We start from the raw sequence: 17486 nt of genomic DNA, 5'->3' as shown, positions 1-17486 counted from the left end.
GGAAACAACAAACGGGCAGAGAGAATGATTATAATCCATGTCTCAGTCCATATGATATCTAGAATGGAGGAATATATGATCCCTTATCTAATGGACAAGTCATTGACAAGGTCAGAGTTCGACAGCGTCTTTAAGAGCTACGATTGCCAGTTAGGTTTTGAAGTCATACTCAATAATAGTTTTAGACTTATCCAAGTGGGAGACTGTTGGATTAATGTCTAAGTCCATAACTATATTTGGCATGTACTTGACCCGACCCGGCATGGTCCATTTGGGTTGCACTTCATCGGCACAATTTATATGGATAGTCTTTTGAGAATAGTATATTTATGATTTATATTAATATATTATAAGTTCTAATATATTAATATGGAATCATATTATTTAATTAGTATTGATCAAGAATTAATTTAGAATTAATTAAGTGATCAAAAAGAACTAATTAAATATGGACTCTTATATATATATGGAATGGGCCAAGTTCATTTAGGTTGGGCTAAGCTTTCATGGATGGTCCATGGAGCTTTTAACCTATGGATCGTATGTAAATGAAAGGTCATGGGTATTAGGGTTTACATGGATGTAACCCTAATCCTCCATAATATATAAAGGGGTCCTTGGCTCACAAAATTGGACAAGTGTGTGAAAATAAGAGTGGGCCGATTTTAGTGTGCATACATATTCTCTCAAGTTCTTCCAAGGTGTTTTGGTGATTTGTGATTCCATTTGAGGCTTCCACACTATTGGGGCTAAGCTCTTAAAGCTTGAAGACATCAAGCTACGTCAAAAGGTATGTCATCTAACTAGAACTTTGTAGTATAGGTGCTTCATAATATGCTAGTTAGGATGAAACCTTGGAATAGTTAATATTTTCATGTATAATAGAGAAAACATAGATCCAAGGTTTATAGGGTTGCATGTACACCATAGGAGTGTTAGAATGCTCAAAACCCTACATTTCGTCCCCGAAATTAGAGTTTCAACTAGGACTTCAAGGGTTGGGGAAAAGATGTGGGTATTTTTGTTTCATCTGATATTCGCGTTCCCAGGTGAACTCGGGTCCTCGTTTAGCGTTCCATCGGACCTTCACAATGGGAATGCGACTTTGTTTTGTTCTTTTGATTTCTCGATCCATCATTTCTACCGGTTCTTCTACGAAGTGGAGACTCTCGTTGATTTCAATTTCGTCAAGAGGGATGACGAGAGTCTCATTAGACAAGCACTTCTTTAAGTTGGACACATGAAAGGTAGGATGAACATTATTGAGTTCTTGCGGTAATCGAAGCTTGTATGCCACCGGGCCAATTCTAGCGAGGATCTCGAACGGCCCGGTATACCTTGGATTTAGTTTCCCATGTTTTCCAAAACGTATCAATCCCTTCCAGGGTGAGACCTTAAGCAGTACCCGGTCTCAGACCTGGAATTCCAAGGGCTTCCGTCTGTTATCCGCATAACTCTTTTGTCTGTCTCTAGAAGCCTTTAATCGTTCTCGGATTTGAACAATCTTCTCGGTCGTTTCCCTTATGATTTTTGGGCCAGTGAGAGTGCTGTTAAGGACTTGTCCCTTAGCTAATTACGTGTCACCCACTTCAGCCCAGCACAACGGTGATCTGCACTTGCGGCCGTAGAGGGCATCGAATGGAGCAACCTTGATGCTAGTGTGATAGCTGTTATTGTATGAGAATTCGATAAGTGGTAAATGGGTATCCCAAGCTTTACCAAAATCTATCACACAAGCTCTTAACATGTCTTCTATCATTTGTATAGTTCTCTCACTCTGCCCGTCGATTTGTGGGTGGTAGGCTGTACTCATGTCCAACCTAGTTCCCAGAGATTTTTGAAGTGATTGCTAGAACCGTGAGGTAAATCGACTATCCCTGTCGGAGATAATAGACATTGGTATGCCATGAAATCATATGATTTCCTTAATGTATGTTCTGGTCAGTTTTTCCATCTTGTCGGTTTCCTTTATTGGTAGGAAGTGTGCGGATTTGGTCAACCTGTCAACGATCACTCAAATGGTGTCGAGACCAGCCGTTGTCTTTGGTAACTTGGTTATGAAATCCATTGTGATCCGCTCCCACTTCCACTCAGGTATCTCTGGTTGTTGCAACAGACCCGAGGGCTTTTGGTATTCCACATTGACCTTGGCGCAAGTCAGGCACTTGCTCAGAAAGGTAGCAATTTCGGCTTTCATGTTCGGCCACCAATAAAACTTCTTAAGGTCCAGATACATATTTTCTGAACCGGGATGTACGGAGTATCGAGTTTTGTGTGCTTCATTCATGATGACGTCCCTGAATCCACCGAACTTCGGTGTCCAGATCCGATTCATGAGATAACGAACTCCATCGTCCTTGACTTCTAGGTTCTTATCCATTCCTGTCAAAGCCTCTCCTGTCACATTCTTTGGTTTCAAAGCTTCCAGCTGGGCCTCTTTGATTTGTGTGGACAGGTGCGAATGGATTGTCATGGTTAAGGACTTTACTCGGCGACCTGAGTATTCCTTTCGGCTTAGGGCGTCAGCTACTACATTGGCTTTGCCTGGGTGATAACGAATCTCACATTCGTAATCATTCAGTAGCTTTACCGATCGTCCCTGCCTCATGTTGAGCTCTTTTTTATTGAGGATGTGATGAAGGCTTTTATGATCGGTGAAGATAGTACATTTCGTTCCGTAGAGGTAGTGCCTCGAGATCTTTAGGGAGAATACTACTGCTCCCAGTTCGAGGTCATGTGTGGCTTAGTTGACCTCGTGCATTTTTAGTTGCCTTAAGGCGTAGGCAATAACCTTTCCTTGTTGCATTAACACACATCCAAGACCTTGGTTCGACGCGTCGTAGTAGGCCATAAAGTCTTCGGTTCCTTCCGGTAGGGATAAAATCGGAGCGCTGCACAAGGCTTTCTTTAACGTCTGGAACGTGGTTTCTTGCTTCTCTCCCCAGTTGAAGGTTACACCCTTTTGAGTCAGGGTGGTAAGTGGTTTGGCGATCTTGGAGAAGTTTTGGATGAATCTTCGGTAGTAGCCAGCGAGGCCTAAGAATTGACGGATTTCTGTAGGCGTCCTTGGTGCTGACCAGTTCTCGATCGCCTTGATTTTGGAAGGATCCACATGTATCCCTTCCTCGCTAACCACATGTCCGAGGAAGCCCACTTCTCGGATCCAAAATTCGCACTTTGAGAATTTTGCATATAATTTCTCCGCCCTTAATGTCTCTAATACTTGTCATAGGTGTTGGCTATGCTCTTCCTTACTCCTTGAGTAAACCAGTATGTCGTCTATGAAGACAATCATGAACTTATCTAAGTAAGGCCGGTACACCCGGTTCATTAGGTCCATGAACACCGCGGGTGCGTTTGTTAATCCGAAGGGCATCACTACAAACTCGTAGTGACTGTACCGGGTCATGAAAGCCGTTTTAGGAACATCCTCCTCCTGGACCCGTAGTTGATGGTATCCCGACCTCAGATCAATTTTTGAGAAGTAAGTTGCTCCTTGGAGCTGGTCGAAAAGGTCGTCGATTCGGGGTAGAGGGTATCGGTTTTTGATGGTAAGCTTATTCAGTTCGCGGTAGTCGATGCACATGTGAAACGATCCATCCTTCTTTATCACGAACAGAACTAGTGCTCCCCAAGGCGAGAAGCTCGGTCTGATGAACCCTTTGCTTAACAGTTCATTTAGTTGGCTGGATAGATCTTGCATCTCGGTTGGTGCTAGGCGGTATGGCGCTTTGGCTACGGGGGTAGCCCCGGGGATTAGGTCGATTCGGAATTCGACTTGTCGTGCGGGTGGAACTCCGGGAAGTTCTTCTGGAAATACGTCAGGGAAATTACAGACCTTCGGAATGTCCTTGATGTCTTTCACCTCTTGCTTCTTATCCACTACATGGGCTAAGAAGGCGTGGTATTCCTTGCGGAGATACTTTTGGGCTTTGACGCAAGAGATTATTTGTAGGTTCGTACTAGGTTTGTCGCCATAAATGACGAGGGTTTTGCCACTTGGCAGATTAAGGCGAACGGCCCTTTCGTAACACAGAATGTCGGCACGATTAGAACTTAACCAATCCATGCCTATGATAATGTCGAAGCTTTTTATTGAAACAGGCATTAGATTGATTTTGAATGAATGGTTGTCTAGAGTGAGGGTACACCCTGTGTATATATCGTTAGTGCTCTCTGCCTTTCCATTTGCCATTTCTACGACATATGTATCTTTTAGTGATTGGGGATTTTGTTTTAGTAATTATTTGAGTCGGTGGCCAACGAAACTCCTCTCCACTCCACTATCGAATAATATGCATGCATATGAGTTATTGAGGAGAAATGTGCCGGTAACCACCATGGGATCTTCCATTGCTTCCCCATGCCCTAATGCCAAGACCCTTCTAACACTGCCGACATTTGTGTTTCTTGCCTTTGCCAGTCTCTTTTGAAGTGCTCGGTCTCCCCACAGTCGTAGAAGGCTCGGCTTTCCCCGGCGTTGGCGGCCGGGGTGGCTTGTTGGGCTGGTGCCATGTAGGAGCGGACCGTATGCCCTTTCTTGTTGCGGTTGTTGCAATGCATCTCTCGGAGGTGGCCGCCACAGTGCCATGGCTGGCCCTATGGTCAATGAGTTGTTGTGCCAAATGTTTGGCACTGTCAAAGGTAGCCAGTTTTGAAGCCAACACGTTCCCTTGAATATGGGGGGTTAGTCCCCAGATGTATTTCTCCACCTTTTTACTCTCCGGGGTGACCATCCCGGGACATAGTATGGCCAAATCGCTGAATCTGGCAGTGTAAGATGTGATGTCAGAACCGGGCATCTTGAGGCCCCAGAGTTCTTGTTCCAATTTCTGAACCTCGCCCCTTGGGCAATATTCTGATAGCATTAAGGTCTTCAAGTCCTCCCAGTTCATTGCATTCGCCACTGGGAGAGTCAATGACTTTACGTGACCGTTCCACCAGGTAAGGGCTCGGTCGGAGAAAGTGCAAGCTGTAAATTTGACTTTGCTAGCTACAGGGTATGCACAAATCTTGAAGACTGATTCAGTCTTGTTGAACCATTGCATCAGAGTGATGACTCCCTCGCTTCCATTGAAGGATTTGGGTTTGCCATTAGTAAAATCTTTGTAGGAACATTCCTTTGAGCGTCCTTGGCTGTCTCCCTGATTAGAGTTCATAGTACCATTTCCCGAACCACTAGCACCATTTGTATCGATGTGTGACATTGCGGCTGCCACAGCTGCTGTCATAGCAGCTTGAAAAATGGTGGGGTCAAATTGTGGAGGTGGTGGTGGCGGTGCGTTTTTGAAACGCCTTGGATTTTTCCACGGTGGCTTAATTCTGCCATAAGTTTTTAAAGACGAAAAGATGGTAAGCCTTTAATAGTAGTGCTAAGTCGGTTGTTATTGAACTAGATTATCTGTATTATGTCTCGACTTTAAAGTATTTGCAAACAATTCATAATGGAAGCCCATATGATTTGAACTTATGAATTTAATAGTAATGTCTTAGTGAAATCTTGTGTCTTAATCCATACTAGGTCCTTTTACAATCGCTTGGTGTATCCTAGTTGTGTATAACTAAGATTGAATAGATCGTTGAATCTAATGGGTCTGCCCTAAGCCCACAACGAAACAAGGAACAGGACCTAAAGCGGAACCACCATTTCTAAATCGATGGAATCTTAATTACATACAACGTTACTACATACACAAAGTAATCGTAGATTCACCATAAGTAACGATATACATTGTTATGAATTTATTGGTAATACTCCCAATGAAATATAATATGCATGCCAATTTCATTGATATGATTTAGTACATAGTGTTTCGAAAATTTGACCTTGATGTAGGTCTACATCACATCAATGCAAGGAAAAGTTTGGATAACAGTACGATCCTTCGACTAGTGTAATCACTTAATCGCAGGATTTAACCTACACATAGAGAAGAGTAGCACCAACGCATACTCCTAAACCTATTCTATAAAGGTTTGCGAGTAGTATGAACCCTACTCACGGCGACCAGTCCCCTGCGGTCCTTGAGAAGAAGTCGAGGCTCCCTGTAGTTCTGCTAACTGGCGCTCGGTTGTGGTCACTCTCTCCTCGAGAGTCGAGTGCCTTTCCTGATACTCCCTTACCTCCGCCCGAGCAGCGGTAAGGTCCTCAACGAGCCTATCCATGGGATAGTAGTCTCTTTCCAGATCTCGAGTACGCGCGTTGGTGGCTTCCGCAGCAGCGCCCAGCTCCCGCACTCGATTCACCATTTCTCTATTTTGATCCCCGAGGTTCGTGATTTGCTGGATCATGACTGGGAGGGATTTTTCAGCCGGTCCTCCATGGTTGAGGTCATATTAACCTCGTTGTTCGCCAAATGGCGAACGCTGTCGCTGATGACGACTCCACCTCTCGATTTCTGCCGCCCAACGGGGTATTGGTCCATTGTAGCCGAAACGGTTCGCGGGAACCCTGGCTACATAAGGAGGGTTGATAACCTCCGACTCTTCTTCTGACTCCTCTTCGTCTTCTTCTTCCTGCAGTTCCTCTTCAAGTTCATCTTCTTCGGGCTCTTCCTCTTCGTTTTCTTCGGGGTCCTCATTGGGATCTTCTTCGGGATCTTCCTCGAACACCTCTTCAGGGTCTTCTTCTGGTTCCTCTTCTATCCATCCCCCGTTTCCTTGATTCGGGAAATAGGGGTCTCCCGGTAAGTGGAATCCTGTCATGACATGTAACGCCCGCAAATTCGGGCTAAGTCAATTTAGAGACAATGAGCATTAAAAATAAGTTTTTAATGGAAGATTATTTAGAAAGGTTAATCTTAACCAAGTTATAGTAATGTTACAAGGGTTCCGTACATATAAAGAACGCCAAAATCTGAGTTATAACGAAGAAGTTATGGCCCGTCGAAGTTTTACGGCGAAACCGGCACGACATCGCGTAAGGTAAAAAGTGAATTTTCGATAAAGTAATTTTTAGCCTTAGATATCTAAATGAAACTTGTAATATACGTTAAACCAAGAGTGTTCATAAAAAGAACGTCAAAATCTGACTTCGTATGAGGAAGTTATGATTTTTCTAAGATTTGGCATAGCAGTGCACAACCCGAAATTCGAATTTTAGATCGGTCGATTTTGGCCGACGGAACCTAAACGAGAATTGAATATCTCGTTAATAGTAGCGCAACGGTAAAAAGACAGATGAAAACGGATGTCGGATGAAGAAGTTATGAATTTTTAATGGACTTTTCCTGTCCCGGCCTGTTAAAAATATAACTTTAAAAATAAAGTCAAAATTAGACGACGGAGTCTAAACGAAAGTTGTAGGGTACGGTCCCGCTTATGCGTAGATATAAAAAACGTCAAAAACGGAGTTCGTATGAACGAGTTATAAATTATAATAGCATATTTACGTATTAAAATAAAGTATAAATCATATATACGTATACATATATATACAAATGTATATATCATTAGAAAGGTATCGACGATGTGGTCATTATAAGACTATTGTTGAGTACTTTCGACATTAGTTTAGTACAAATATCACTAAATCTATTTAAAATAGTATTATGAAGGGGTGTTTAGTCGTTTATATAACTATAAGGTCATTAAGTAATTATGGAGGGTAGTTTTTGTAAATTCAATTACTATAAATAAGAGCCTTAAGCTCTCATATTTCTTGCACCATTCTCTTGATTCAAGAGTCTTTCTCTTCTTATCCCCCGAGCATTTCGGTCCCTCGTGATTCGACTTCTCTTTCTGTAGTTTTAGTATAGTAAGGTGAGCGCTGAAGCGCTGCACGAATCTTTCTTAGAAAGATTCAGCGACAAAGTTCTGCCCCTGCAGAGCTCGGCTCCTAGCTAAAACCTCCTTGTAAGTAAGTTATGCTTACCCTCTTTTAAATATAGCTTATATTTAAAATTAGTATTGTTATTATGAACTTATAATAAATATTTGGGCTATTATTATGACTTATATAAGTGTCGTTATAATATATTTTTAACTACTCGCGGTACGGGGAATCTGGTTTAAAGGGCCGCATAGGGTTGTTGGATTTCAGAAGCGCTATATGCCAAAATGGTCCTGCCCTCTGGTGTTTTATGTATGGCCCCTGTCTGTACATAGTGTGTAGCACCCGATTCCTGGTACGCATTTAAATTAAAGAAAATATTGCATTTACTCTGGGACTCGGCGAGTTGGAGGCCCAACTCGTCGAGTAGACTCGACTGTTGATCGGGGGTTTAAGTGACCTGCTCGACGAGTCGGAAGACCGACTCTACGAGTAGGAGCTGTTTGGACAAAACCCAAATATTTAGGGTTTGTACCCTATTTAAACACCTTATCTCAGCCTCCATCGTCCCTTATACTCCCAGAAGACATCATATTGAAACCCTAGCCGTTTTTGTGTGTTCTAAGGCCATTTTTGTGCTTTTGGTGGGTTGTGAAGCTTGAGAAGAGGAAAGAAGCTTGTGAGACCAAGGGGAAACAAGAGGATCCAGAGTTTGGAGCTCATTTTCAACTTATTGGAGGTATGATTATTAACCTTTGTCTATAGATTTTGATTTTGGGCCTTTTCCTTCATCTTTCTAAGCCCTAGAGAGGTTGTATTCGAGATTTAGTGTTGGAAGTCAATGTATGCTTTAGATCCAGATCTATTGAGGGGTTTTATGGCACAAAGGTCCCCATTTTGTTGCCATGAACACCCCATGCACTTTGGAGGCCATCTTTTATGGCTTTTTGGGCCAAAGACCCCTTGCATGTGTACCAAGTTTGGAACTTTACGTATAAAATGGACATTAGGAGGCCAGATCTATGGTTTTGGTGTGTTAAGACCCATTTAAACCGACTGTGTAGTGTTGGTCAAGTATGGACTCGATGAGTTGTTCTTGGGACTCGGCGAGCCGCGATGTATTGACCACCAAATCCTTTCTGTGGATGGACCAGTTGCTAGGGAGGAAGTCCTGTGGATGTTTAGACACGAAAAGGGACCTGGGAATCATGGGACTCGAAGAGTGTATGAACAGACTCGGCGAGTCCAAGGCAATCCCCCAATCTTTGAAGATGAACTCGACGAGTTGTTCATACAACTCGGCGAGTCGTAGACCGGACACATTCTTATGAGGGAGATGAACTCGCCGAGTTCAAGGAAGAACTCGGCGAGTCGGATGAAGATGGTCCCGATGGTTTGAATGAAGGAGAACCCGTCTAATTCTTGCTAGACTCGACGAGTGAAGTCGGGGTTGGATCGAGTTGGTGGGGTATGGACTCGACGAGTTGGTAGAACAACTCGGCAAGTCAGGTCAACTGGGTGTTGACTTTGACCAGTGTTGACTTTGTCTGGTTTGGTATGACCCCGGTTAGGGTTGCATACTCACATGAATAACTTAGAAAAGTTGTCATGTAGGGATTGAGGAGTCGGGGAGAGTCGATTTCCACACCGAGATCAGTGCAGACACTACGCGACATTGAGGTGAGTTATCTTCCAGTAGCGGTGGGTCTACGGCCACAATGTCGGCCCACAAGTAGGAGTTGTATGTTGGATGATTGTCTTTGTGATATTGATCTAGGTTTGCTACTACCTGATATGTTTATGTGTTCGCATGATATGCTATATGTGATAGTGGTAGTAGGGGGAGAATAGTCCCCAAGTTCGGTCGTTAGGATCGAAGGGTAGGTCGGGCACCCCAGAATGGCTTGACCTGGGTAGTCAGGCACCCCAGAATTGCCTGGCAGTATATGTGTGTCATATGGTAGTGGTAGGGGGTGAAATAGTCCCCGGTAGTCGGGCGAAATAGACCGACGGGTAAGTCAAGCACCCTAGAATAGCTTGACCTGGGTAAGTCAAGCACCCCAAAATGGCTTGACCAGGGTAAGTCAAGCACCCCAGAATGGCTTGACCTGGGTAGTCAGGCACCCCAGAATTGCCTGACAGTATGTTATTATATGGTGTGTGGTATGATGGGGGAACTCACTAAGCTTCGTGCTTACAGTTTTCAGTTTTGTTTCAGGTACCTCTTCAGCAAAGGGGAAAGAGTCGGCGCGGTAGCGGCACATCACACACACGCATGATTTCCGCATTATGAGATTTACTTGGGATTGTACTCTGATTTTTATTACTATGGATGATATGATTTTGAGACACGATGTTACAGTTTTATAAATTGATATGACATTGGCACTGTTTTGGTAAACTAAGTTATGAGTTAGTTCTTTAAAAATGAAATTTTTGGCTTTGAAAATTGGGATGTTACAAGTTGGTATCAGAGCCTTAGTTTGAGAGATTCGGATGCACTCTCGGGTGTGTCTGAACTCAAACTGAGGACGTGGTATGAAAATTTTCAAAAGAAAATCATTTTATTAAAAGAAGTTTGAAAAGAGAAAAAGGAACTTTGGAAAAGAACAAGTTGTGTGATGTGCGCGACCGGCCGAGCTCAAGTAAGTTTTCCCCAAGATACCCATACATGCTATGTTATGATATGATATGATTATGAGAACTGCATGCTAGATTAGGGCTAGAGGATCTAGGAAGGATGCCTTATATGCCTACTTTATATGAATGAGAACTGCATGCTAGATTAGGGCTAAGGATCTAGGAAGATGCCTGATATGCCTGCTATATGTGTTTTTGAGCTGCAAGATGTTACTGATTAGTCAGTTATATGATAACTTGAATAGAGTATGATTGGAATGGGTTACTCAATGCCTGAATTATGTTGCTTTGTGCTTCGGGAGTCGTAGTTATCTTTAGCTAACTAGTAAACGAATACGTTAAGTTACATAATGCAAGGACGAAATAATTTCAGAAGGTTAGGTCTAGCCCTACTGCGCAGCTCTTGTTTGAGTCTAACCGTTGTGGGATATGACCTTTCATTCGAAGAATTATCTGGTCTTAGTGATATGTAATGGTATTCGCGAGCTAGTTAGGTAAGGGTAGCAGGGGTTCCTTATGCAGCTTATGGCGGAGAGTAGGTCAGAGAGTTACCCTAGGGTAAGCCTAGGACGAGATTGGAAAAGAGTGCAACAGTAGTAGAAGGGACTTGGCGAAGTCGAAGCAATCCTTGAGGAAAGTACGGATAGATGTGGAAAGTAGTATGGGCCCGTACTACTGAAAGCAGAGGATTCGTACTCGAGTCAAGGAGGACCGAGATAGAACCAGGAAACTAGTAGAGTGTATGAGACCTCCTGAGGCTTATGTATAAATCTGACAGTTATGTGTTATGTTTCAGAATGGTGATGATCACACGTCACGGAGGAGGAGGTTCAGGGTCAGCATCCGGTTCAGGATCAGGTTCGGGAGCAGGTACCGAGCCAGTTGATGAGGGACTACGTGAGTTCATTGCTTCTGAGATCATGAGAGGTATCCTTGAGTTGACCCCGGTGATTTTCGGGTCAATCAAGGAAGGGATCATTGAGTTCATGGAGGATCGCCTCAGGGCGTTCAGGAGCGATATGGCAACTAGTAAGTCAGGATCACGCACACTGTCCTTCAAGGACTTCAGGAGTAGTGGTGCGCCGGATTTCCATGGGGCTAAGGACCCCATCACATCCAGGAGATGGATTGCAGACATTGAGTCTGCACAGTTGACGAGCTTCTGCCCTGAGGGGTCGAAGGTGCGATATGCTGCAGGTTGTTTGAGAGACCGGGCCAGGGATTGGTGGGAGTCGGTTGGTGACTCGTTGGGAGCCTCGGCGATTGAGGCTATGACTTGGTCAGACTTTGTGACCAGGTTCAGGTCTGAGTTTGTGCCAGCTGTAGAGCTTCAGCAGCTGGCCAGGGAGTTTCCGGATATGAGGCAGACGACGGAGTCAGTGGCGGAGATTACCGTCAAGTTCTGGGAGAGGGCATTGTTGGTGCCCCAGTATGCGGGAGATGAGGAGATGCGGAAAACCCGCTATCATGACATGTTCAGGGCAGACATCCGGGAGCATGTCAGCTTCTTGGCATGCCCGACCCTGGATTCCATGATTGCCAGGGCGAGGGAGAGGGAGATAGACTTGGAGCACCTCAGGAAGAGGAAGGCGGAGGAGGGACAGGTTACTGGGGCTTCGGGGAAGAAGCCTAAGGGAGCAGACACTAGGCCGAAGGTCCAGTCGGGACAGGCCCGCTGCAGGAAATGCGGCAGGGCTCATGAGTGGGTTTGTAGGATGGGATCATCGGGCTGCTACAAGTGCGGCAAGAAGGGGCACTTTAGTAGGGATTTTACCGCCCCTGCACCCACTTTCCAGACATCGGAGTTGTTGTGCTTTCACTGCAACCAGCGAGGCCATAAAAAGGCCAATTGCCCTCAATTGACAGCAGCAGCGCCAGTGAAGGCGCCAGCTCCAGCGACCCCGCGGATCACTGATGGTCGGCAGGGCAAGAGAGAGGCCCCAGTGGTGAGGAGCAGAGCCTTCCAGTTGAATACCGAGGAGGCACGCACTGCACCCGATGTCGTGACGGGTATGATTTCTTCTCCCTAGCTTATATTTTATGTTGCTTATGATGTTGATATTCCATACGATATGTCTTGTATAGGATCGTTCCATGTGAACGGTATCCCAGTTCAGGTGCTGTTTGATTCGGGCGCTACCCGATCATTTGTCTCTCTTGCGCTTAGCAAGAGGTTCCCTGAGTCTTCGGGCATGTTGGATTGCCCTCTAGAGGTCGAGATTGCCGATGACCGATCAGTACGAGCATCGGCGATTTTCAGGGACTGTGTTTTGAGGTTGTTCGAGGAGCGTTATTAGGTATACTTGGTTCCCATTCCGCTGCATGGGAACAAGGTGATTATAGGCATGGATTGGTTGAGCCCCAACGGGGCAGTGATCGACTGCGCGCAACAGTTGGTTCGGATCAGGACCGCGAGTGGGGGAGAGCTGGTGATTTAGGGCGAGAGGCCGCAACGCGAACCAGGACTATGTTCAGCAGCGAGGGCCAGGCGCTACCTTCAGCAGGGTTGTGATGGGTATGTCGCCTATGTTATGGATACCCGAGAGGAGGGTAAGACGACGGTGACAGATGTTCCGGTGGTGCAAGATTATGCAGATGTATTCCCAGAGGAGCTACCTGGGATACCTCCGGAGTGACAGGTGGAGTTCAAGATCGACCTAGTCCCTGGTACGGCTCCGATAGCCAAGGCACCATATCGGTTGGCTCCTCCTGAGATGCAGGAGTTGTCTACGTAGCCGCAGGAGCTGTTAGACAAGGGATTTATCAGGCCGAGTAGTTCGCCTTGGGGAGGCCCGATCCTGTTTGTCAAGAAGAAGGGCGGGTCGCATCGCATGTGCATAGATTACCGGGAGCTAAACAAGGTAACGGTGAAGAGCCGTTACCCACTCCCGAGGATAGATGACTTGTTCGACCAGCTTCAGGGAGCATCTTGGTTTTCCAAGATAGACTTGCGGTCAGGCTACCATCAGATAAGGGTCAGGGATGAGGATATACAGAAGACTGCTTTCCGGACTCTCTATGGCCACTACGAGTTCGTGGTGATGCCCTTCGGGCTCACCAATGCTCCTGCCGCGTTCATGGACCTCATGAACCGCGTGTGCAGACCGATGTTGGATCGTTTTGTGATAGTTTTCATTGATGACATCTTGGTTTACTCCAAGACGTAGGAGCAGCATGAGGAGCATCTGCGAGAGGTTTTGGATACCTTGAGGAGGGAGAGCTTGTATGCCAAGTTCTCCAAGTGCGAATTCTGGTTGCGCGAGGTGCAGTTTCTTGGGCACCTTGTCAACCAGAACGGAATATTGGTGGACCCGGCAAAAGTAGAGGCCGTGATGAGATTGGAGGTTCTGAAGTCTCCATCTGAGATTCGGAGTTTCCTCGGATTGGCAGGATATTATCAGAGATTCATTCAGGCTTTCTCCAAGATAGTCGTACCTCTGACCCGGCTGACGAAGAAAGTCGTTGTTTTTTGCTGGGGGCCTGAGCAGCAGGCGACATTCGAGACACTGAGACAGAGACTATGCGAGGCGCCGATCCTCGCCCTTCCAGAGGGCGTGGAGGATTTTGTAGTATACTGTGATGCGTCCATCTCAGGTTTGGGCGCAGTATTGATGCAGCGAGGGCATGTCATTGCCTACGCCTCGAGGCAGCTGAAGCCTCACGTGGCGAACTACCCGACGCATGATTTAGAGTTGGGGACGGTCGTCTTCGCCCTCAAGATTTGGTGAAACTACCTCTATGGGGTCCGTTGTACCATCTACACAGACCATAAGAGTTTGAGGTACCTCATGGACCAGCCGAATCTGAACATGAGGCAGCGTCGGTGGTTAGACGTGGTGAAGGATTATGTTTGTGAGATCCTTTACCACCCGGGGAAGGCCAATGTCGTCGCCGATGCGCTTAGCCGCAAGGCAGCGCCGATCAGGGACATCTGTATGAGGATGACCGTGGTGACTCCGCTTTTGGAACAAATCTGAGAGGCCCAGCTGGAGGCCATGAAGGAGGAACATCGGAAGAGCGAACGTATTGTGGGACAGGTTTCCTCCTTCGACTACGACAGCCGAGGATTATTGACTCTACATCGTAGGGTATGGGTTCCCTACCATAGGGGTGTGCGCCAGGTTCTGATGGAGGAGACGCACAAATCCCGATTCTCGATTCATCCCGGGGCGACGAAGATGTACAGAGATCTTCGACCCGATTACTAGTGGCCCTGCATGAAGCGGGTCGTCGCCTGGTACGTAGAGCGGTGCTTGATCTGCAGGAAGGTCAAGGCCGAGCACCAGAGGCAACACGACAAGATGCAGTCGCTAGACATTCCCATGTGGAAATAGGAAGATATTCCTATGGATTTCATCACCAAGCTTCCCAGGACTGCACGGGGAGTGGATTCGATTTGGGTCATTGTGGATTGGTTGACTAAGAGTGCCCACTTTATACCGATCCAGGAGAGCATCTCGGCCGAGAAGTTGGCCGATGATGCGACATCGACCTCCGGCAAGTCTTCTGGTCTTCTGCCGCGGCGGAGATCTGGACATCACAATGAAAAGTCGTTAGAGCCACCCCAGGGACTGTGCCTCGGGAGCGGCCTCCGACGATCAAGTTAGATCTGAGATGGTCCTCCATAGCTGGAGAGAACCATCTTGGTGTTGTTGGTGGTGTATGGTGATTGACGGCGGCGGGTGGCGGCTGAGCCACCCGGCCGGAGTATAGTGTGGCGGCTGAGCCATGGGGTCTAGTGGTGGCTGAGAGCCACCTGGGGAAGAGTCTTGGGGAAAGGTCCTCCTTCATGGAGGAGGCACTATTCTATTTATAGTGGACAATTAGGTCAAGGGGAATTGGGTCAGGCCTTGGGCCAGCCCAATTCAGGCCCAACTAGCAAGGAGCTGGGCAAGGCCGCCCGGAGGTGCCGGGCGGGGCTGGCTGGTGTGCCCCAGGCATGGATGGCTGGCGCGCACCAGGAAAGGCTGGCAGGGGAGCGCCAGGCGAGGGAGCGTCGGCCCGGGCCGACAGGGGAGTCCCCAGCAAGGCTGGCAAGGGAACGCCAGGCAGGGCTGGCAGGAGCGCACCAGGCCAGGCTGGCGCGCTAGAGCAGCCTAGGCCATGCTAATGGACCATATATCATCAATTCCCCCCTAGTCTGATGTTATTGGTACACGGCCAATGACATCGGACTGGACTTAGTCATATAAACCGTGCATCATCAAGTCCCCCTAGTCTGATGCGATTGGGTTGCTGACAATCGGATCGGACTAGATAAAGCACCAATACATTAAATAATAGAGAGAACCACCAAACCTCGCCCACGAGAGCCGTGGGATTGTGCGATGAGCCAAATATTGCATATGCAACTTGAGCTGACTTGATAGTCCTTTCTTGAGAGGAGTGCAAGCCGATCGGTGCGATGCACCGTAACTGTTGTTGCGATCATGCGGACTGAGGCTGCTAAAGAGTGTTGTGCGACACTGATGTCGATAGAATGTCAGGCATGGGTAGCTAAGAAGCGTAACCTCGCCATACAGTCTCTAAGACCGTTGTCGAGCTCCGAAGTCTGTAAATAGATACAACGAACTTGGTCCATGATTCCCGCGTTCCAGTCACAGCTGAAAGTTGCTAATAGAAATAGACGCTCTGAGCATCGTGCGCGCACCCCGGTAAGGGGGACGAGACCCACAACCAACACCGAGTGGGGAGTTATATTTCTGTGCCTGTTGAATGGGAACTTTGAGTGACTGGTCAGCGGTGCACACTTCGCAAGTCCCCTATAAATACTTTACAGACTGAGCTTTGCTCTGTGAGCTTGCTGTTGGCGCACTCTGAGTGGCGTGGCGCTGGAGCGATTATCTGAAAAGACAACTCGATCAAATAGTTAGTATTTTTTTTCTTGAAATAATAAATCGATTCATATTTCCTGTTGTGATTTTCTCTAAACACTTCAGGAGTAGCAGTAGTAGCGCACTACTCTTCTCCCTCCTTTTTTTTGAAAATTCTCGAGTGGATTAGACTGCAAAACATCTTCTAAAATTGAATTATGTTGGACGAAGTCATATTACTTAAGACTGATAGGCCAATTTATTCTTGAAAAAATTAGGTCATTTAATCATTTAAGGCAGCCCAAATGTTGAAGTATATGGGAAACCCAAATAAGGTGCTATAGCCCACGTGCAACCCATTAGGGTGTATGGAGTTGTAAGCCCAAATACTCTATTTTTTTGTGTGTAAATTGATCCAATCAGACCAAAGGTATCACCTAGGGCCCGCTTGTGCTTTTTTTTTACCAATTTTGAACAGAGGCGAGGTTATTCCAACTGCACCCTACAAACTCGATCTGTCAAAAGGGGAATCCAAAAGACGCAACGTCGGCGACTGAGGATGTCTGAGAAACCGGAGCCGTGAACTCCACCGATGGTCGACGAGTAGTAATTTTTGGTCACCTGGTGTCGTCAGCTGAGAAAAGGATCGGATCGGCCAGATCATCGGCGACACATGCTTATTGGGTCAATGGAAGATGGCACGACGGTTGGTGCTTCGACTACACTGGCATCGCCGCTCCGCCAGGTCTCTCTTGAAGGATGTCTTCAACAGGTATGGTCTGACGGTGATGATGGCGGTGAGCTGAAACTGTTGTGGCCAACATTAGGGTTGCATCCCTGGAGGCCAACAGGTGCTACGGTGGTGTTGTGGTTCCGCTGTAGTGAAGGAAATGATGGTTACAGAGCAGCAAACGAAGACTAGATATTTGGAAGGGTTGCGCTGGATGGAGGAGGCGATGTATGGATGCCTCGTTGAGGTTGGAACGTCCGGTGGCACCGGTTAATCGCATCATCTAGTTGAGGTGCTTGTTTTGACGAGGAGGTCGACTAGCTGGGAGTGACCAGAGGTTGCGATTGTGCTCTACTCGCCGGACTCTGAAGTGCCAAGTGATGGAGTAGCGATGGATATCTGGCGGCGACGATGGTTGTTGACATTGAGGCTGCTACTGACGGAGGGCTGACCGCTGGCGTTAGCATTGACCGACAATGGCGATTGTTGATGAGTAGTTTTGTTGACTGCCAAGAAACGTGTTGATCGGGCG

The 17486-nt window shown here is 46.7% G+C and overlaps 1 pseudogene; it reads right to left on the bottom strand.

Moving 5' to 3' along the window:
• The window catches only part of LOC145127246 (putative membrane protein At3g27390), an 89941-nt pseudogene extending 83236 nt beyond the window's left edge, over window positions 1-6705 (bottom strand).
• Between the last annotated feature and the right edge of the window lie 10781 nt (window positions 6706-17486).

Source organism: Lactuca virosa, chromosome 7 (genome assembly GCF_052849685.1).
Source record: "Lactuca virosa cultivar CGN04683 chromosome 7, Lactuca_virosa_CGN04683_v6, whole genome shotgun sequence".
Lineage (NCBI taxonomy): Eukaryota > Viridiplantae > Streptophyta > Magnoliopsida > Asterales > Asteraceae > Lactuca > Lactuca virosa.
Note: the sequence above shows the minus strand (reverse complement) of the source record. Positions and strands in the feature narration are given on the sequence as shown.